The sequence below is a fragment of the Podarcis bocagei genome, assembly GCF_964188305.1.
Source record: "Podarcis bocagei genome assembly, chromosome: 1".
NCBI classification, from domain to species: Eukaryota; Metazoa; Chordata; class Lepidosauria; order Squamata; family Lacertidae; genus Podarcis; species Podarcis bocagei.
Genome location: NC_138125.1, coordinates 55,200,935 through 55,223,490, shown reverse-complemented (window position 1 = coordinate 55,223,490; position 22,556 = coordinate 55,200,935). Strand labels below are relative to the sequence as shown.

Below are 22,556 nucleotides of genomic sequence, written 5' to 3'. Positions count from 1 at the left end.
ACAGTCCCCTCCTAATCCATCATGCTGTTAGGGTTAAGAGCTGCACTTCCATGGGTGCTTCAAGCCGTGAAGGACTATCCCTGGCAATAGAGAGCCATGCAGGGATGCAATTAGCAGTGCTGCCTTCCCAGCACTGGTGTTACAGAAGCTCACCTGGTACAGGCAGGGCTGCGACAAAGTCAGGGTTGTGTGGATTCACCAGAGAGTGAGATTGGCTCCACTGGGGCATCTGCATAGCCGCAACCTCACCACTGCCCTGCCCAGGTAAGCCGAAGTGAAGGCAGCTTCACCTCATCCTACCAGTTATCTACTGGCAGCTGTCTAATTAAAGGCTGTATATACACCATACATTTAAAGCACACTCAAAGCATATGACTTCTCCCAAGGAATCCTGGCAACTGTAGTTTATCCCTGACAGAGCTGCAATTCTCAGCACCCTTAACAAAGTGAAGTTCCTAGGATACGTTGGGCAAAGTCATGTGCTTTAGAAGTCATAGCCCTAAGACTATGGTCCTATTATGCCCCTGCTTCCCAAGACAGTAGTGTGCACTACTTAAATCACTTAACAAAGTGGTAAGCCAGCTCTGCTATGGTGGGGGTTTTTTTTGGGGGGGTGCATGTTCTGCCGAGTGGAGCTCTGAGCTTCTGCCCGTCAGCCCTTTCCTGATAATGGTACGCTCAAGCCAGCTGAGACTGGGGCTTTGAGAGACTGAAATCTCAAGAGGTTTCTCCTTATCCACAGGTCCAAGTGACGGAATCAGCCTTGGAGATCGTGACCCAGTAATTACTTGCCTATCTTTTTAAAGTGTAGGGTTCTGAAACCTCCTTTCAGACATAATACATGTTTATCTTAACTCCCCTAGCTTTAGTTGTGATAGCTGGGTGCAGGGTTTTAAGCAGATGATGCAAAATTGCTGTTCCCTGCTGATTGTAACAACAAAGTTTGCAATTAGTTTAAAGACAAAATAAATTGGACAAGGACAAACCTAAGTAAGCAGGTATGTTTTTAAGCCTCGCGCGCAAGTAGATTTTTGTATTAAGATTTTTTGGAATAAGGGAGATAACATAAAAATTGGAAAGCTTAAATTTCCTACATTAATATCTGAACTGTGTTACATTCATTTTCTTAAATTATAAAAAGTTTAGAGAATTCCAATATAGCCCATATATACTGTTTTGAGATATAAAATTCTACTCTGTTAAAAACAACTGGCATTTAAAGGTAGGTTTTAAAAGATTATTTTGCTCTAAAGTAATCCTATTCAACTTTATTTTATAACCAGGGGTTTGATTACTGCAGCATAAATATTTTTTCAGTAATTTAATATAGCCCTGAATAGTACTGAAAACAGAAAGACAGTAATTTTAAAAGCAAGTTAGTTGCCATCAGAAAAAAGATGCACTGGTTTTTATTGGCTTTTAGAAAAAAAACATTCGGGGGGAAAAACATGTAACAAGTACGAACAATGGAGGTGGGGGGAAATCATCATTAAAGCTTTGCAATTCACAGTGCCAGTTTACAAGGCCATGCCTAAGTGGTTAAAACCAAAAATAATAGAAGAAAAAGGGAGAAGTGGGGGGGGGATTGGATAGAGAGAGGGATGGGGGGCCTTGGCAGTGCCCATGGGACGTACACATTGCATAATAGCTCTGAAGCTCTCAGAATAATTGTGCTCCTTATGCCTTCAGGCAAAAGCAGCCTTTTCATACGCTGCAAGAGAGGAAAGGTTGAGCAATGGGGAGAGCTGTCTGGTTCATCCAGTGTTGTTGAGATCAGCAAAACTTGTTCAGCTATTTGTTACTTTTAAACAGTTAAAAGAAGCTTAGTAAGATGCAATACTGGACTTGAATGAGACCTACGTGTATCAAAGCTTCTTACAATTAATTAATGCATAGTTCCTTTTACTTAGTTCATTTTTTTTAAAAAAGTAAATAATAGTTAAACTGCAGTTCTTTTGAATGAACTGCACCTGATGCTACAAACATGTGCCTACTTTCCTGAGAGGAACCTTAAATGAAAACAGTGGGCCTTGCTGTGAGAACTTGCATAGGATTGCACTGAAGACCAAATAACTCATCTGTTCTGGTTGTGTAATGACTGGAAGGCCATTGTTGTTGGCAGACGAAGACTGCAATTCTATACACGCTAATCTGAGAGTAAGTCCCAGTGAACTCTGAGTAGTGTTTACTTCTGAGTAAACATGTATAGGATTGCATTGTTAGATTGCAATCCTATACCCACTTTTTATTTAAATGTATTTATTCTTTATATTTGTAGACCACCTTTCTGGACAAAGTTCTCTGAAGGGAGTACTTAACTGAACTTAACAAGATTTATTTTTTTGAACAGACATAAATAGGACTGTGGTGTAAGGCTGCAAGCCCTATGCTTACTTTCCTGAGAATAAGTCCAAATGAATACAATAAAATATGCTAGTATTTTCAAAACAAATTGTCTGCTTGTTTTTTAAAAAACAAGGAAAATTTCCAGCAACAAGCAATAAAAGGACTGTTTTCCTAGGTAACTTTATAGAGTTCTAGTTTACTTCAGCGTTTAACTAGGAAGAACGTTCTTTAAAAAATAAACAAAAGGTTCTAAAGAAAACCCCCACTGTTGATAGCTCCTTAATTTTTTTAAATACATACACATATATATGCAACTAAAAACATATTGCAGGACTGGCTCCTATAAAGCATTAATAATCAGCTCATATGTTATAAGGTTATATATTTTAAGTTCATATGGCTAATTAAAATATTTCCCCCCCCCAAAAAAAGGCATGTGCATCTATAGATAGATAGATAGATAGATAGATAGATAGATAGATAGAGTTGCACTTATGTAGGAATATTGTCTCTCCATCTATGAAAAACCACTTGAAAATTCAAATAACATTTATATCAATTTCCTTAATTTATATATATGGTAAATGTTAAAACTTACAATTTCTAAAATTTTACATCTAATAATTAAATACCCTTAGTATATTTAATTATATATTGAGGATTATTTTGGGGGGAAATCTTTAAAATTTGGCAGTTATCCAGTTTGTAGCTCAAATAGCAGGTGTATCTGCTGCATTTATTCCAAACTGATTCATTCACTTACCTTTTTTAAAGCTAATATGAGAATCAGAATTGAAAATGTGAACAATGAAAATTACCAAAAATACATTTGATTTCAATGTTGGCATTAGTTAAAGGAATTTTCTGAAAATGCTCTTTTACAAATATTTCAAGGGGTCTTGAATTTTTTTTTAATGTAACCTATATTTGTGGGGCTGCTTATGCCTTTTTTAAAATGTGTATAGATTTTTTAAAACAGTCGAGAACACAAATGAATCTTGTTTCTAAGTAAACGTGCTTAATTTCTGGCTGCCTAATAATAAGATTCTCTCGTATAATACATTTGTAAGGTAAATTGAAACAATTTTCAAACAGTGTAATTTAAACCATGATTGTTTGTTGATCTACATAGAAATCTTGTATTATGCTATATAATATATTAAATCTATATGGCAACTATTAATATGACAACCAAACATGCAAACACCCCAAACACATTTTATTGCCTAGTTTCTGAAAATTATGTCCTATTTTAAAGGATATATTTATCCAGGACTAGAACACTCATACACTGTCACAGATTAATTAGCAAGGAAGAAAAAATAGACAGCTTACAAACATTCTATCATATATCCATGAAATATTAATTTCTACAAATCTATGCTGTAGCATTGATACTCTGTTACTCAAATCTTAATTGTTATTAAATCCATGTGAAAAACAAAACTTTCAGTAGAAGGGACTTTATGACTTATATAACGACATTCTAGCACTTTATATTCTCAAACGCTGCCTTGGTGATCACTTAAGCTTACATAAGCTGGAAACATTTGTAAATGTATCTGAAGTACTGTCTCAATATCTGGGCCTTACTCTTTACCAATTTAAAAAGAGCAACTTGCATGTTCTGTTAGAGCACCATGCTATCATATTGCAAGGAAGCAAAGAATAATACAATAGCCCTTGTGTTATTGTTTCTAGGACAAATTAAAAGCCTTTTTGAGTAAGGAAAAAATATAAATAATAAAATAATTCATTAAAATTCACCTTGTGTATAACTCCTTGACAAAATGTCAATATTTACTGGAGTCTATATAAATCAACCCAAACAATTTTAAGAATTATTTTTCAACAGCAAAGGTTAAAAATGTTTAATATTTGATTTTGAATGAACTAGGAATGATGTACATACTGTATAAACTTACAGGCAGAGTTGTAGGATATGCTCAGATTGTAGTATGATAAGCTCCTAATTACATAAACACGTCTTAAGGGAAAAATTGAGGGGGAAATAAATTTAAGTTACTCCTGCCTCTTAAGGTTTATGAAGCCAATTTCTGTTGTAGTCATGGGCCAGGAATCCAAGAGCTTCTTTGGGCATGGAACAGGACAGGTCCTCTTTAGATGAAAGACCTTCACACCATATCAACATTTGCTTTTTATACATTTCAGGAATGGTTTTCAAAAAATATAAGCCCAAATTTACCTTAGACCAGAGCTGAGGAACCTGGGACTCTCTAGATGGAGTCCAACTCCCATCAGGCCTAGCCAGCATGGCTCTGGTCAGTGGTTGGCAGTACAATCAGATTAGACCAGATTTAATAATGATGGCCAAACTTGGCCCTCCAGCTGTTTTGGGACTACATTTCCCATCATCCCTGACCACTGGTCCTGTTAGCTAGGGATGATGGGAGTTGTAGTCGCAAAACAGCTGGCGGGCCAAGTTTGGCCATCACTGGACCAGAAAGTCCTCTAGCTGTTGTGGACTTTGGACTCCCATCAGCCCCAGCTGACATGGTCAAAGCTCAGGGATTATGGGAGTTATAACCCACAGCATATGGAGGCACCACATTAGCTATGCAAAAGTGAAATGCATGCACCATTTTATGTGTTTGTCTTTGTACCCCTTAAGACGCAATCATCTGTAGCTATCTGTCTACAGATATGTAGATATAGATAGATGATAGATGATAGATAGATAGGTAGATAGATAGATAGATAGATAGATAGATAGATAGCTATTTCGGGAGGAGTTCTGCTGAAATAAATTAACCCTGAACAAGCCCATATCATGAATGGAAGTCTAATCCATTTCTTTAAGTATAAATATAAACTTATATATATATATATATATTTCTAAATATATTCAGTCCTCAAACACAGAAACAAGGTTCCATTTTTGCTGATCAATAGGACTTGCATCCCACTCATGTATTTCAAATCACAGTGCCAGGAACAGGCAAATGATAACAAAGTCGCTTTGAATATTAAGGACCCCATTAGAGCCATATCACCACCACATGCAGCTCCTTGGAAGATTCAGCTGGCAAGATAACTCTAGAACATTTCCCAGTATGTACTGGGAGCATACTGTGATGTATTATGTACAGGTGGCTAACCTATGGCCCTCCAAATGTTGCTGGACTACAACTCCCACCTTCCCTGACTATGCTAGTTGAGGCTGATGGAGTCCAACAACATCTGGAGGGCAATATAGATGTATTTGGTTTGCTGCTAAACAACATAATTTTTATATATGTGGCAGGCAGGTTCCATCTTACAAGTGAAATTTTGCCATTGGCTTGGGATAGCCTTGTTCCCAATGTTATTGAACTCATATCATTATATCATTAAAACCATGAGGTGAGTTTAGATATACTGTGGTTCAGAATTTTTTCAAGTAAAAATCCCCCCTCAGGGCTCTAACAGAAGCCAGTCTGTAATACCCCACTCTCCTCATCAGACCATTACAGCATAACACTTTTATGGCCTAAAAGCGTTTAAGGAACACTGACTAAAGTAAATTCTACCAAAATCAGTTCCATCTTTTCCAGAACCTTGTGTCATGACAGAGGCATAAGTCGACAGACCTGGCTCACATAGTTATAGTTAACACTATAACACATCACACTATTTTAATGGTGCATGTCAGGGCCTTCAGTGGAGGCTATTGACTTCACTCCACTTTGTAGGTACCAGTGAAGCATTTAAGCAGGGCTGGATTAACCGTTAAGCAAAATAAGCATGTGCTTAGGGCATCAAGGGAAGGGGGTCACCACAGAAATTTTCCATTGCCGAATTTACCATGGACCATATGCTGCAGCTGAACCAGGTTCTGCAAAAAGGCTCCCAGAATAAATAAATAAAATACATACATATGTATATGTAGATAGATAGATAGATAGATAGATAGATAGATAGATAGATAGATAGATAGATAGATAGATGATAGATGGATACAATAATAAAAATAGGAATAAAATAGTAATAATAATATAGTAATGATAGAGATTAATGATATACATTAATTTTGGGCATACAACAACATTAGAATCTGGTAACTGGTAAGCTGCCACTCTGTCCACTGAAGCTCATGTTATCGTTCTTATCTTGGTCATGTTGGCTGTCCCGTATTTTATGGTTTATTATTGTTTATATTTTGAATTAGATATATATAGGGACACCAAAATCTTTTAAGTGCTTAGGGCCCCGAAAGGTCATAATCCAGTCCTGCATTTAAAGCTTGTAAATTTACCTTTTTTCTAGTTTATGACAGAACTGTTTATTATTAAAATGTTCGGTTAAGACATTTAAAAACACTACTCAGGGAGTTTCCTAATTTGTTATTAAGAGGGGAATATTTCATTTCCTCAACCAACTGGAAAATTGTGCTATGCTATATTAACATGAAGCAGACTGTTGCTTTATTGTTACGAGTGGTAGGAAACAGAGGTTTAAGAAGAATAAGATTTTACTGGCTAGCTTTTCTTCAAAGTGGTGTGCCTGAATTCATATAGCTTGTGTCAGGTAATTCCCCCCACCCCAATCTAGCTGTGCTTGTCTTGTTCATGCCACTTGTTTGCCAGCACCCAAATAAAAAATAGAGTATATTGGTATAATAGTGGTATGTTTTATATTTACTCGTTTAGAAGACTTGTAATAGTACTTTTGGTAATTGTGAGCACTCCAGTTAACATTTTTTACAATACAGTCTTTTAAGTTTGTTTGTTAAAAAAAACAAAAACCCAGCATATCAACTGTCCTATCCATTTTCATCCTACCCCTCCTTTTACCCTTAATAACTTGACCAAACCATCAAAAGGCACACAACGAGAAATCAGAATAGTGAGGGAGGGAGCATGAACTATGTACTTGAATTTAAGTGTCAGACAGGTTATCAAAAATATGAATCTTTTAACTGAACTGTACAAAAGTTAGGAAGATCACCTTTTTGAACATGTCAGAAGTATTTTTATAGGCTCAACAGGTAATACCTATACAGTGGTACCTCGGGTTACATGCGCTTCAGGTTACATACGCTTCAGGTTACATACGCTTCAGGTTACATACGCTTCAGGTTACAGACTCTGCTAACCCAGAAATAGCGCTTCAGGTTAAGAACTTTGCTTCAGGATGAGAACAGAAATCTTGTTCCGGCAGTGCAGCAACAGCCGGAGGCCCCATTAGCTAAAGCGGTGCTTCAGGTTAAGAACAGTTTCAGGTTAAGAACGGACCTCCAGAATGAATTAAGTACTTAACCCGAGGTACCACTGTATAAGGCTGATTAGGAGGTTCAAGATGTCAGTGATCTTCATGCATCATGGAATCAATTACAGAATCTAAAAAACATGGGAACCCAAGGTGTAGTGAAATTTGTCTTCCAAGGCATCCCTAACCCCCAGATCCACTGGTTGGAGGATATTAGGATGGGACAAAAGTGTCCCTCCATTGGTGGCTGGTATCTATGCCCTGGCAGCCCCCATAAGTCTAGCATTTCAGAGACAGTAGACCACAAAATGGGACATTCCGAAGATGGGGCAGGGATGGAGATAGCTTGGATTTATTGGAACTAACACCCTCCATTCTGCTGAGAGGGTCCAAGAAGAGGCCCAACAATTATGTCAGCCCGAGATGTCGTAAATAATGCCCCCTTTGAAACCAAAATTTCAAATTTTCAAAACACAAAGAACTACAGGGACAGGAGTAAGAAAAAGAACCCACCCTCTTACCCGCTTTGAGAGTGGTGGTTATTCTGTCACCACCAGTTCAGCTGTTAATCAAAATGCCCTCTGCTTCAGTCTGGTCATTTAAAATCTCTTGCTGGAGAAATCAGTTTAAAGCAGTCACTACTAGAGGAGGCCCTGGCAAAAGTAGTTCATTAAATGCATACACAAGTAAGTATAAATATTTTTATACTTTCTTTTGGAGGGTTGGGTAGGCTCAGGGAAAGTTAGACAGTCTATTGCCTGGTTAAAATGTGTTGTTGTTTAGGATGACATAATCTGTCAATTTCAGTTCTCTCAGCAGAGGCGAAACTAGGTTTTATTTCACCCTGGTCAAAGACCCTGTTTGGCACACACCCCATGCACATTTCTGTACACACACACACACACACAGGCTTCACCCAGGGCAAAAACCCCAGCTAGCCCCGACGCCCCCAGTAGCTATGGCACTGCTCTCAGTTTCTCATTTTTCCAATATTAAACTCAGTTTTCCATATCTACAGCAACATGTCACTTCTTTTTAAAATCCTGGTGAAAATTCAGCATTTTTGTGTAATACCCCCCCCCCCAAATTTTAATATGCAGTTTAGCCTAACTTGCACATTTTTGGAAGCAATTTCCTCCTACTATAATGCATTTTGTGTGTTAATTTCACCAATGTATTCATTTTTATCCACACTTTCCCTTAATATGTTCATTTTTTCTAACTACTGGTTGGTGAACTACATAGCAAAATTTAGATAAGCGCAAATTTCGAAGGACAGCTGTGTTTTGCTTTGCAAATTTGCTGGATTCGGCTTCAAATGAGACCTGAATCAAAGTTATCCATCATTCCTAGATGCCATGTAATGCAATGCTAAGCGTGTTTATTCAGAAGTATGCCACACAAAGTTTAACGATATTTAATCCCTGCTAAATGTGCTGCCTAAGCATTTATATAGGTGCTCGCTTCACTGTTTCAAGGACCATAAGTGCTACCATGTACCTTCTCTGCCCTCCCATTATAGATTTCATTCATGGCTGAGTCCGAACCTTTCTGCTTTAGATATTTGTAACTGATCATTCCTATAAAAAGAGCCCAAATCCACAGTTTAGCCTCACAACCATCCATGACGTAGACTAGGATGAAAGGTAGTATCATGTCCAATATCATCCAGTAGGTTTGGCAAACTGGCCTGTGATTTCCTATCTCCAAGCCTAACACTCTAGCCCAGCCCTCCCCAACCTGATGCTGTCATAGATGTTTTGGACTACAGTTCCCATCAGCCCATGCCAGAATAGTCAGGGAAGGCTGCTCTAGGCTCTCGTAGGTCTCACAGAAGATTCTTCTATATGGACAGATATTTTATAGCAAGGGATAGGATACAATATTTCTGGAAAATTTGATAGTTGACTTTTAGTTTCTTTCCTGCTTCTCTTAATGTGGCTGCAAATTGTCCAGAGTTCCTCAAATAAAAAGTAAAAATAAATAATCCACAACTGTTACTGCTGTGTAACAGCAATTATTACCAAGGAGAGTGGTTCCAACTTTCCCGGGACTCTGCACCATATAGCAAATTTCCCATGATTCTCCTACCTCTTGTGTGTTTTATTTCTGGCTCCTGATTAGACAAATTACAGTCTGGATTGTTGTCACTGTAAAAGTGCAGCAGATGTTGGATCCAAGGCATTTTTTAAAAAATTGGTGTTGTTTATTACTGTTAAATATTTCCAAAGCAAGAAGTAAAGAAACTGATTTTGTCTTTAATTCTGATACTTACCTCCTGTACCAGGGCATTTGACTTGGGCCTATTCTTTTACATTTTGTGAGGGAGTTTACTTAGAATGAGAGTACCATAGAGTAAGATATTTGACGAGAAAATGAAGTAACCTGCACAAAAAATGAAAGGGCTAGACTTCTCTTTTGCTCCCATTCTGCATCAAAAACCCTTCTCCATACACCAGTCAGCATTACTATCCCACACAGTTCTAGAGAGCAACACAAAAGCAATAACTATTTCCCAGAGGTTATTCAGAAAAAAAATTATGAGACTATATAGGATAGCCCCTATACCTGACACCTTGACAGAGGAGGAGCAACAGGAAGGAACTGGGTGGATGAGTTGGTAGCTCTCTGTTTGCAGGAATCTTGAGTGGTGTTCAGTGTTAGGGGTCCATAGCATACATTGAAAGCCCATGGCATCCCCAAGAATCCAGGAAATGGGGGTAGACCCCTCACCAAGTTACAATTCCCAGCACCCTTAACAAACTACAGTTCTAAAGTTTCTTTGAGGGAAGCCGTGAGTTTTAAATGTGTGTTAAATGTGCTTTAAATGTATGGCGTGGTTCAGTTTTTATGACACAAAATTATGCAGGCAGGCAGACGATAATTTTTTTAACTGGCTAATTGGCCTGTTCAGAACAAGTAGGTTCTGAAGTAGGAACAAGAAGAAGAATTTGGATTTTCCTCTTCTTCATTCAGTTCCCATGTGGGACACTAACCTGTAAATAGACAAATATAGGGTGGTAACCAAGATTAGTCATACTCAAGAGTAGACTCACTGAAATAAATGAAGTCGACAGATTTCGGTGGGTCTAGAGTATTACCAGCTTGGATACACTCAAAATGGCAAAGGGAGAAGGCAGGGGCTAGGGAAATGGCTGCGTCAGCCTGAAGCTGGCACAGCAATCGAGCCCAGATATGACGTCAGTGAGTCTGGTTCAGGATCCAGTAGATTTGAGGCTGGCTCAGCTCCTCTTTGAAATGCCCTGTTTGGAGACTTGTCACAGGCTGCTTTTGCCAGAGATCCCACTGGCAGCACTCACTCACACATATTCAGTTTGGGCTGAATGAGGAGCTCCACACCAGAGTGATGATGGCAGAAGCCAAGCACCAACACCCTAGCCCAGCACAAGGGGGGGGAGGGTTGGACTGCAATGTTAGTTAAGGAATTGTTTTGGCAAAGAGTGTTTACCAGAGCCTCAAACCATGTGCTATGCTTCCTATACGTAGGTCTGGTAAGCATGTAATTTATCGGAATATTTTACAAAGCATTTTGGGGCCCAGGATGTTTTATGGCCAAGGACACAACAGGAAGAGGGGAAAAGAGGGATACAGAAAAATATCGGTTATCTCTCTCTCTCTTTGATAGCCGAAGCAAGTGATTGCGGTTGCGTGAGAGGCCGTTTACCTAAATTATAGAGAGATTTGGCTCAACTATAAGGTGGTGAAAGATAGTATCAGTTTCCCCTAATTTCACATTGTCTTGGTGAGAGATAGGATAGACAATTAGGAATTAGAAGTTTACAGAAAAATGAAGTTGCATTTATTAATTTTCATAGAATCATAAAAATATTTTATTACAGTCAGAATAGTAAAAGGCTAGGACACTATTTTAAAAGCAATATTCAATTATATAATGGGTAAAGTGGATATATTTAAAGTGATATTTGGTAACTGTCACTGGGTTTTAGTTATGAAACATGCCCTTCAGTTTAGGTGTACATGCAATAGCTTTAGATTTACATGACATAATTATTCTTTCAATTTCTTTAAGCTCACCTCATCCCCAAAATTACGTTTTCTTAAAAACTGGATTTTTAATGCTCTGATTCTTTTTATGCTATTTTACATATTGTATTTTATGGTTTCATATTTGTGAGCTACCCAGTTAACTATAATAGTGAGTGGCCAATAAAATGCCATTATATACATGTATCAGCATCATTTATATCTTTAGAATAATTTATTTTTAAAGTGTGCACCTGTAAGACTAGCTGAACACCCTACCCCACCCCACAAAGCCCTAAGAGAGACTGGGCCTCTAAGGAACAAGGACAAAAGTGGCAGGAGCAAAAGTGAAACCAATGCAGGTACTCTCACTGACTTAAGATGGGGAAAACAAAATACTTTGCAGGTATTAGAGCAGATTTTCAAAATCCTCTATGTTTTTAAGAAGCCTGAAAAGTGTTAGTAGGAGTCCCAAGCAAAGAGGTTCTATAAAACGTCAGGCTCTTTGAGCACCATGCTATAATCTTCAAAAGGCATTTTCAGTTATTCTTAGTCTGCTTCTTCTAGGAAATGGCTGTACCCCAAATTTCTGCTGTATACAATAACATAAATCGGGGGGGGGGAGTGCATTATTGGAGCCTATGCTTGTTTTTGTAGGTTTTTGTAGACCAACAGGTCATTACAGAAATTGTGTTGGTTTGTTGTTTTGAATCAAGGGATACATATTGAATAAATTTTCAAGGGTTACAATTTTCCTATTAAACATCCCCCCCACCTGAGATATTGTACAAAATCTGTGAGCACTACTCATTCAGTTCATTCTGGTTTTTTCTTCATAGGACCAGTGAAGGGTACAAAATAAAATTAGGCAGGAAATAGTTTTTATATATAAAATGCTAATATCTAGCCCAAAGTATACACAGCACAAGTAGAAAGAAAAAACTGATGGGAAGTGTTTCCTAGTTAGTGTTATGTCCAACTGTTTCCTTCGTTCTCACTACCTTTGAGATCACCTTCGAAATCAGGGAGGAGCGTGTGAATTGCAACAGTTCGACGGAGCTGAAGCTCCATTGGAAGGGCGGGTGTTAGGCAACATTTATACCAACATTAATTCTGGAAGATTAGAGTCCGAAAAAAGTGATTTCAAGTAACTGGTTTAGCTTACATCCTAAGTTTCCCATTTGAAAACAAAAAAGGATACCACTTATTCTCTATAAAATGAAAGCCTTTAAAGAGTCTCATTCTGGATACAGTGCACATTCATTGCCTTAATAACGGATCTGTTTGAGATGGTGGATGCAAAAGAAAAAATAAAAAATGAACAAATCATGAAAATAGTGGATCTGAGGTTATTTTATTTGTGAAATACCTTGTGGACAAAAGAGGGGTACAAGAAAAAATGTGAACACCTTGCAGGAACAAATTATGCACTATATATATAAGCATTCAAGCAGTATTATTGTATAACATATACAGTATTATAAACCAAGGGAAAAATAAGAGTAAAACTGTTTTATTTTGAAATGAATGCTTATAATAGGATATAGGAGAGGCAATAAGGAGCAGTATCTTCCAATTTCCTCTTCCCTCAAAACAAACCACTATTTACAACTCATATTATTTTTATTTTCTAGACACAAAGATTATATAGGATTTCAATTTTTCTATTTTTCAAAAAAGGAGGAAAGTGCAGTGTATATATAGTTTGAACAAAAAAAAACCTCACACAGGTTATAGTGATGAAGAACATAGGCCCCACATTTCAAAAAATATATATTTCAGGTATAGTAATACAAACTTTTGTAGTTCAGGGGTCCTGACTGTTTTTAAAAATACAAAAAGTAGTTTTTGTAATTGCAACTGATTGTCTGGTAGATTTATTTTTCTCTCTTTTTAGTTTTACAGAGACTGTTGGGAAATCCTTTCAGTAAATGCCAGTGATGGATTAAAGAAATGAGCCCCCTTTTACTGGTAAGGCATTGGTTTATTATCTAATTTTTTTGATGGAATAAGAAAATAGTTACACCATAGTTCCATAATATATTATTTGGCCTTTAGACTAATAAACCACATAAACCCTGACTGTTATTTTTGTGTAAGGTATTGTATACAGAAAAAAGAGAGTTAAGGTTGTTCTAGCATCTAGCAAAGTGTGAAAGGATGGTTAAGCAGACATTGAGTTACCCCATGAAAAGCCTAAGAATAACGTAACATTCAGTATGTATGTGAGACTGATCCATATGAGAAAATGCAAAAACACAATTCCAGGTGAAAGGTGGCTTTATTTTGGTTATGCAAGAATTAAATTCTAAAAACAGTATTTCTCAACCAGAGTGATTTGGTAAACATTTTAAAAATAAAGCAGTCTGTCTTGATAAGAAGCACTGTCCCACACAATACATTTGCCATACAACTCCTGCTGAAATAGTAGTCGTAGAAGGCCTTTTCTGCAAATGTCATTCTTTTCTTTGGACATGTGCTTGGAAAGCTCCCAGTGGATTGAGCCCCAAAGTACGATTTTTTAAAAAGGCTAGTTAATTAAAAATAGGCTGTTGTGTAATAAAATTTTGGGTTTACTGGCTTTGGTTGCAATGGTTCTTAATGCTTTGGGTCTTAAGATCAAATTGTCAATTTAAAAAAGTTATGTGATTTAGAGGACATAAAGAGCTGTGTGTGGTGGCAGGGTGGAGTGAGGGGGACGGCATTGGGGGTATTATTTTCCTGACCTAATCTGTACCTTAGATAATTTCATGTAATAGCAAAAATTGTGGGATAAGGCCTGTTAAAAGTGTAAGGTATGCTGTTGTAAAACACACACCAGCTCCAAATCAGTTGTATATTTCACTTTGATTACGTATTATTAAATTCTGGTTACTAAAATTTGATGTTCATGGTAATGTTTAAAAACAACAACAAAGGTTTAGGACAGTAAAAACTCCATGCTATTGTGAAATCTTTTAAAGGCAAAAGCAAAGCCTTCTTACCTTTTGGTAAAATAATTGCACACTGACTGAAAGCTGCAGAAAAGTGATTCTGTCTGCAGTTCCCTATGATTAAAAAAAATTACCTATAAAAAAGTAATGAAGGTTTACAGTTTGTGTGTGTGTGTTTTGCCTTTGTGAGGAGACAGAGAAATAGTTCTGCTTGAAGCCAGAAAGACATATACCATTATGAAATGGTATGGTTGGATCCTGTCAAAATATTTCTAATTCTTAATTTCAGATTTAATCTATTGCCAGAAAAATTGTCAATATTTTAAAGCACCTGAGGCGTATTTTTCCTCAAGTGCTTTTGTTAATATCTAGAAATGTATGCAATAAGTCAACATTCCATTACTCATGCAACTTTTATTATTAAATAAAGTTTTCTGTACCAGGGTTAAAATTACTTAATAATGTTACTCTGAAATTCTTCATTGACTTGAAATAGATAAATAATATTAATAAGACAAAAATGTAAAAATTAATTGAAATCCTAAAAACAAGGCCTTTTTAATAGGCCAGCTTTATAAACTTTAATTCAAATAGTGCAAACTACATAAACTGTCCATCTTTCCTTTGAGGCAGAGAAATATATATAGCTAAGCAGTTCTATAGTTAAATATGGGTTATAAGGGGAGGCCTGTTATATTTCACATTTCTTTTCGCACAGTCTTTGTCCCATGTTGTCCGTTGTGGCTTTAATCTATGTACAGTATTAAAATGCTTGTGGCTTGTTTGTAAATGAATAAGGTAGAGCTCTGCACGCCTGACTGTTGAAGGATTTGGTTTTTCAATGGAAATGTTGATGTACAATTATGTAGTGCTGGCTGTTAAAAAGTTGAGATTCCTGTAGAATTTTGGGGGGTGAAAAACTAGCAAAAATCAATGCACCAAGAAATAAATTGTAAATAAGTGTATGGGTATTATTTGAAATGACTTTGGCTTGTATTGGCTTGGGAGATATACAAAGTGTGTCTGTAGAGTCACAAAGGGAAGTTTTTTCTGTCGTTGTTTTAGCCAGGTATCACTTTGAAAACCGCTTTGATGTTCAAAATATTTTGTTGGGAATTAAACTTCGTAAAAATGTGTGGGAGTACGTTATAGGTCAGCTTCTTTGAAAGAAGCATGACCACTTTTTCTGCTGTTTCCATGGTCTAAAATAAATTATAAAGGAGGGGGGATTACAGCGACAATATGACTGTAAGTGACCATATTTTGTCTGTTTTTTTTATTATGTGTAACAGATTTCTGAGAGATTTGGATTTCTTTTAGTGGTTGTAGCACCAGCAAGGTTTCTGTGTTGTCTGGGAAGCAGATGGTCTCTAGAATTCCTAGCCATGTAACAATTAACATGGCAGTACAAATTAGAATAATTAGACTGATTTTTCTTTGGCAATTATTTTTGAGGGCAGTTATTTCAAATGCAATTAATAATAAATAGTAAGAAGTGTGTACACACAATGCCCATTTCAGTTAAGTCTAGGAAGGCTTGCCATGAGGCTGTTTTCCTCTTTCAAATTAGATACTGTTTAATCTGTTTTAAATTGTGGTTGGTTTTGTTTATAGATGTAGTTTGTTGGCTCTTGAAAGACTGAAGGAACTGAAAAGCAGGAGCGTAGTATAGTAATACTGATATATACCTGAATGCATAGTTGTAAGGAGAAAAGTAGAATAGCAAGGGTTTTCTAAATCTGCTTTATTTTTCTTATCTGTTTATCTATCTGTATGTCTATATGTATTCTGAGATCTTGGGAAGAGACCTGGCGATTTTAAGAACAAATAGTGCATTCATTTAAAAAAAAAAAGAGGTACTCAGATGGGAGAATAAATTCCACCTGCTGTCTGAGGTACAAAGCAAAAATAATGATTATTATTGATAAAAAGAAACTGTAGTCTCTAGAAGCGTGCAGGAAAACAAAGAACAGTAGACTTAAAACCGAAAACGTTTTATAGTAAACACCTGAGGATGATTGCAGATGCAGATTTGTTACTGTTCTGGAGAATTTTAAAAGAATATTCTTATGCTAAAATAAATAAATTCCAGGCTTCCCTTTAGAAGCTCTCCGCGTGTGGTCTCCCCTTTTCACTTTCTCTTGACACTGAGTGTTTTTAACGTGTCGCGTGTGTTGCCTATTTTGTGTGAACAGGGATGTGAGGGGAAAGTCGAGGAAACAAGAGTCGAGCCCGATGACACAAAGTTGTTGCCTCTGGGCAACCAAGGGGTTAACTCTGGAGTTGCTGGGCATGTGCAGTGTGGGAATTGTAGGCAGTAAGGATGCTGGGAGATGTCGTAAAACCCGCTCCGGCTTCTTCCTGTAATGGCCGATTTCAGGGATGCTGCAGAGGGATTTTTCATCTCCGGCAAAAGCCCGATTTTCACCGATCCGAATGCAAATGCGGAGCTCGCCCAAATTATGGGTGTCTCGGGATATGCAGCGGCCGATTAAGTGCCCAAGAATGTCCGAAGGCGGAGAAGATTGCTTGCTTTAGGGGCCTCTTGATCGTTGTCTCCAGTATTGATGAAAATGTCGTGATTCCGGTCGCTTCGTTGGCTGCGTGTCATAGCGCCGTTTCAGTTTCTGCTGACTGAGGCTCTCTCTGTGTGTTTGTGCTTCTCCTCGGGGGATGGGGTGGGGGAGGAATTCTGCATTGCTGCAACAGGTTTTGCTTGAAATAAACAGGTTGTTAAATCTGACTTGCTAGGATTTGGGCGCATTAGCTAAACAGCTTGCTGCTGGGAGGGTGGAGTTATTAGCCTTGTGTTATTCCACGTCTTTTGCCTATGTGATTTCATGTTGGCGCTTTCTTTTAGTACATGACACCTTTTTTGTGCCGGTAGAGAGATACCAGGCAATGGCTGATTTTCTGACATTGCTGCTTAAAAGCTTCCTATACAATCACAATGATTTAATAAGCAATTGCGCAGCAAAAATTGTGTGTGTGTGTGAGAGAGAGAGAGACGAGAGAGACATTTAAATTCAGTTAGGAATTTTCTTATGGCACATAAACTGTTCAGATATTATATATAAGGCAGAAGGAAGCTAACTTGAGATGAGAGAATGTGGTAAAAGTTAAGTCACCCTTTTAGAATATTATGTGATTTTGGTTAGAATAGGTAATGACATGGCATAAAAGAAGATAAGGCTTAACAATCATTCTGTGGAAGCCAGTTTAGCAATGTCCAAACAGTAATTTCTTTGATTTAAAATTTTTACTGTTCATTATAGGCAGTTGTATAGGCAAATTTGCGCATGAATTGCATTATACTTTATCAAAAAGGGTTAAGTGTATGTTAACATTTGGGAATTGGTAAAAGCAGAAAATAAATTGAAATGTCAAAATCATTATTTTTCTGACCACTCCTGTTTAATAATAATAATTTTATTATGTATACCCTGTCCATCTGGTTTGATAACAGTTTTGTGCAAACTTCTATAAATATGGGGTATGGTCTGAAGGCACATGAGGCTACCACCTTGCTGAATCTGTGCATGTCTGGATTTGGTCAGTGTCTGGATTGGTGAGAGCCTGGACACATGTAGGTTGCCTTGAGTTCCACGATTAAAGGCAGACAGGATATCATAGAATCACAAAATTGTAGAGTTGGAAGGGACCCCTAGGGTTATTCAACCCCCTGCAATGTAGGAATCTCAACTAAAGCATCCATGACAGAAAGCCATGTAACCTCTGCTTTTAACCTCCCAAGAAAGGAGAGTCTTATCTACCACCTTCCGAGAGAGTCCATTGGTTAGGGTCCTAGCTATGATTTGGGTCCTAACCTTTGGAGCAGGAGAAAATAAGCTTACTCCATATTCCATGTGACAGCCTTTTAGATATTGGAAGTTGGCTATCATACCTCCTCGCAGTTTCCTCTTATCCAGGCTTACCCAGCAACCTCATAAGGCTTGGTTTCCAGACCCTTGTTCATCTTGGTTGCCCTCTGTACATGCTCCAGCTTGTCAATATACTTCTTAAATTGTGGCTCTAGAACTGGACACGGTACTCTAGGTGTGGTCTCACAAGCCAGAATAGAGCAGTACTGCACTATTACTTCCTTTGATTTGGGACACTCTGCTTCTGTTGATGCAGCCTAGAATAGTATGAGCTTTTCTGTTGATGCACCACATTGCTGACTCATGTTAAGCTTGTGGTCTACTAAGACCTCTAGATCTGTTTCACATGTACTACTGGCAAGCCCGGTGTCCTCCATCTTAGATTTTTGGAGCTGGTTATTCCTGCCTAAAGTGTAGAACCTTACATTTGTCCCTACTGAAATTCATTTTGTTTTGGCCCAGTTCTTCAATTTGTTAAGGTCATTTTGAATTCTGAGTCTGTCTTCTGCATCATTGCTACAAGAGACAAGCCTCTTGCTCCAGTTCCATTTCCTGCCTTCACCACTGGTAGGAGGTCTCTTACCTGCTCTAGGCCTGGTAAAAGAAAAAGGTGGAAATGCCATCTTGGAAGGGATTTTTCTTTCCTTTGTCCTTTCTTTATCTTCATTTCTTGGATCCACTCTTTCAGCTCCCTTCTATTATCCATACCAGGTTTTTCTTCTCTTGGATCTACTTTTGACTAGGCTTCCCTTTGGGCCTACAGTCTTTGGAGGCCTCTGGACTTGGGAAGGAAGGCTAGGAAAGGACTGAAACTGAGCAGAAGGGGTTTTCCTTCTCAGGAAGAGACTTTCTTTTCTGTGAGATGGAGATTTCTCTGGATTCATCAGCGGGATCTGTGGGAACCCAAGCTGCCTGTGCAAAGGGGCCTGGAATTCCCTTGAATTTAGCAGCAGCCCAGGCTGAGGAAGTTTTGGGCGACGTGCAAAGGCCTGATCCAGCAGCTCCAGCAATTCTGGAGGTTCTGGTAAGCAGGAGAGTTGGGCCTCCAGTTACCCCTGAGTGGATTGCCTGGCTAGGACAGGCTTTGGGCCTACCTGCGGCTTCCACGCTCCAGCCCCATCCCCACTTGCCACAGACCCATCAGGGTCCCTTCAGCCAAGGGCAGCACTGTGGGGTGGGCCTCAGGAAAGCACTCGTGGTTCAAGCAGGGCTGGGAACTGGCAGGATGCCAGGAGGAGGAGAGCTGATCCCTTCCCCCTCAGAATACTACTCTTCTTGGAGCAGCCCCTTGTCCCCTCACAGTGGCTAGGAGGAGGCAGGGGCCCCAGCACAAGTGATGCTGGGTGCTGAGCAGGGGAGAAAGGGGCCCTGGCAGAAGGGCCTACAGAAGAACTGAACCTTCCCTTTCCCCATGGGCATCCAGTTCGGAGGATGCCTCATGCCCTCAACCCCTTCATCATCCAGGCTTACATCCACCTCTTCAGACAGGGATGAGGGTGAGCTTTCCCCAGATGAGGAAGAGGGGGACTCTTTATGAGCCCAGACATCAAGCAGCTCTTGGGAAAGGCTGTGAAGGCAGGCAGTCTCCCTGAGGAAACCCAGCAAGCCAAGGTGCAACCCCAGGCAGCCAGCAATGCCTCCAAGACCCTTCCCAAGCGCAAGGCCCCCAAGAGGGCTTTCCCCTTTCCAGTAGAGTTTAAGGAGAGCATCTTGCAGGAATGGCAGGCACCTGGGGCTTCCAAGGCAACACGCTTTCTCATAATGCGGCTACAGTGGTACCTCGGGTTAAGTACTTAATTCGTTCTAGAGGTCTGTTCTTAACCTGAAACTGTTCTTAACTTGAAGCACCACTTTAGCTAATGGGGCCTCCTGCTGCTGCTGCTGCTGCGCCGCTGGAGCACGATTTCTGTTCCCATCCTGAAGCAAAGTTCTTAACCTGAAGCACTATTTCTGGGTTAGCAGAGTCTGTAACCTGAAGTGTATGTAACCTGAAGCATATGTAACCTGTGGTACCACTGTATATGCATTTGATAAGTATAGAGTAGGATTTCTGAGACGCCCCCCCATATGTTCCCTTACTCATGGATCCATGGTTTCCAGAGATGGGCAGGATTACCCCAGGAACCCGGAGTACAAAAGGGCAGAGGTTCTGTTATACAGGTCACACTAGCCATTAAGGTCTCAGTTGCAGCTTCCTTCATGGCCAGGGCAGTCTGCTCAGGCCTTTCAGAGGTCCCACCAGGGTTTGTCCATGTCCAGCCGGATGCCTTGCAATTTGCAGCAAGGGCCATGGCAGCAGTCATGGCAGTGCACAGGAAGGGAAGGGAAATTATTCTTCCTTTCGTTCCAACGGGGGCTTATTCCGCGCTAGAGATTTCAAGAGCTACAAACCCTCCTGGGGAGGGCAGCGTTTCCCAAATAGATCCTCATGTAGCCAGAGCTCCCTCAAGCAGCCTCAAGGCAGCAATTACAGGGGAGGCAAGAGGCGGCAGCAGCAGGAAACCTCGATCACAGATCAGTGGGTGCTTAGCATTATCCAGGAGAGTTACAAGATAGAGTTTGACCAGTCCCCGTCCCCCCCGCCAAATTCATTTCCTCCCCATTCTCCAAAAAACACAGAAACACCTCCCTATACTTCAAGCAATCCAGCATCTGCTGGAGATCAGAGCGATAGAGCCTGTGCCAAAACCACAGCGGGGATCTGGCTGCTACTCTAGTCTCTTTATGGTCCCAAAGCAATCAGGAAAATGAAGGGCCATTCTAGATCTCAAGAGGGTCTATCAGTACCTGACCTGAAATAAATTCAGAATGGAAACCTTGAAGACCATTCTAAAGGATTTCAGGCCTGGAGACTTCATGGCTTCCCTAGACCCGATGGATGCTTACCTCCACAGCCTAGTTTACCCAGCACATAACCAGTTTCTGCATTTTGCATACCAGAAAAATAATTATCATTACACCTGTTTGGCTTTTGGTTTGGCCCAAAGTCCGAGAATGTTTTCAAAGGTGTTGATAACTGTGGTGGTCCATCTACAGAAGAAGGCCATTCATCTTTTCCCCTACTTGGGCGATATTCTGATCAGGGCAGACTCACTCCATCAAGCCAGAAGCGAGGTAGCAGAGACCCTAGACTGCATGCAGCAGCACAGATTCTTAGTGAACATGGAGAAAAGTAAGCTGTTTCCAGTGCAGGTCATGTTGCCCTAGGGAGCTTGAAAGACACCAAGCAGGGCTTGGTGAGCCTCTCCTCAGAGTGTGTGGACAAGATTCAGACCTCGGTCCGATAGGTCCTGGGGGCAAAGAGAGCAGACACCTTCCAGCTGGCCAAACTGCAGGGGCACATGATCACCTCCATGACCTGTGTGCCATGGGCGCAATTTCATGCCAGACCGCTGCAGTGGGCTTTCCGTCCCTATCAGATGGACATCATACAGCGGAGGCATGTAAGGCTGCAGTTGAGCAGGGAGACCAGGAGGTCCCTAGAGTGGTGGCTTTCCCCAATTTTAGAGAAGGAGCACTCTTTCAGGGAGCAGCCACAGGTCCAGATAACCACGGACGCGAGTCTTTCGGGGTGGGGAGCACACACAGGTGATCATTATGCCCAAGAGACCTGGCCCAAGGAGGAAGCATACCAACTGATAAACTGGTTGGAGCTCAGAGCAGTCAGACTGGCCCTCCTCTGCTTCAAGAGGTTGGTGGAGGGAAAACGTGCTGATGCATTCAGACAACCTGTCTACCAAATCATATATACGCATGGAGGGCCAGATCCCAGGCCCTCATGCAGGAGGCCACAATTCTTCTGTCTTGGGCAGAAAGGCATCTAGAATCCCTATTGGCAGAGCACGTATTGTGCTCCATCACCAGGTATCTCAAGCAGAATGGAGCCTTCATCCACAGGTGTTCCAACAAATAGTGGACCGCTTCGGCTTCCCCAGGGTGGATCTGTTTGCAAGTTCAGAGAACTGAAAGGTGGGGCTCTTCTCCCGGTTCATGATGAGGGGAGCAATGGGCATGGATGCCTTGACCAGCGGCCAGGGGGACTTCTATATGTCTTCCCTCCGATGGCCCTGATCCAGAGACTGCTCAGGTGGGTCAGGTCCAGCCTGGAGAGATCATTGTTGTGGCTCCCTTTTGGCCAAGGAGGCCTTGATTTGCAGATCTGAGGGCCTCATCAGTAGCAGAC

The 22,556-nt window shown here is 40.0% G+C and overlaps 1 long non-coding RNA gene across 6 annotated transcripts in view; it reads left to right on the top strand.

Annotated features, from left to right (window-relative positions):
• Nucleotides 1–22,556, top strand: part of LOC308571518 — a 107,872-nt gene that overhangs the window by 75,653 nt on the left and 9,663 nt on the right. For all 6 annotated transcript variants that reach the window (XR_014001500.1, XR_014001501.1, XR_014001502.1 and 3 more), the window contains one exon: nt 13,457–13,530. This is a non-coding gene — a long non-coding RNA (uncharacterized lncRNA). The remainder of the gene's footprint in view (nt 1–13,456; nt 13,531–22,556) is intronic.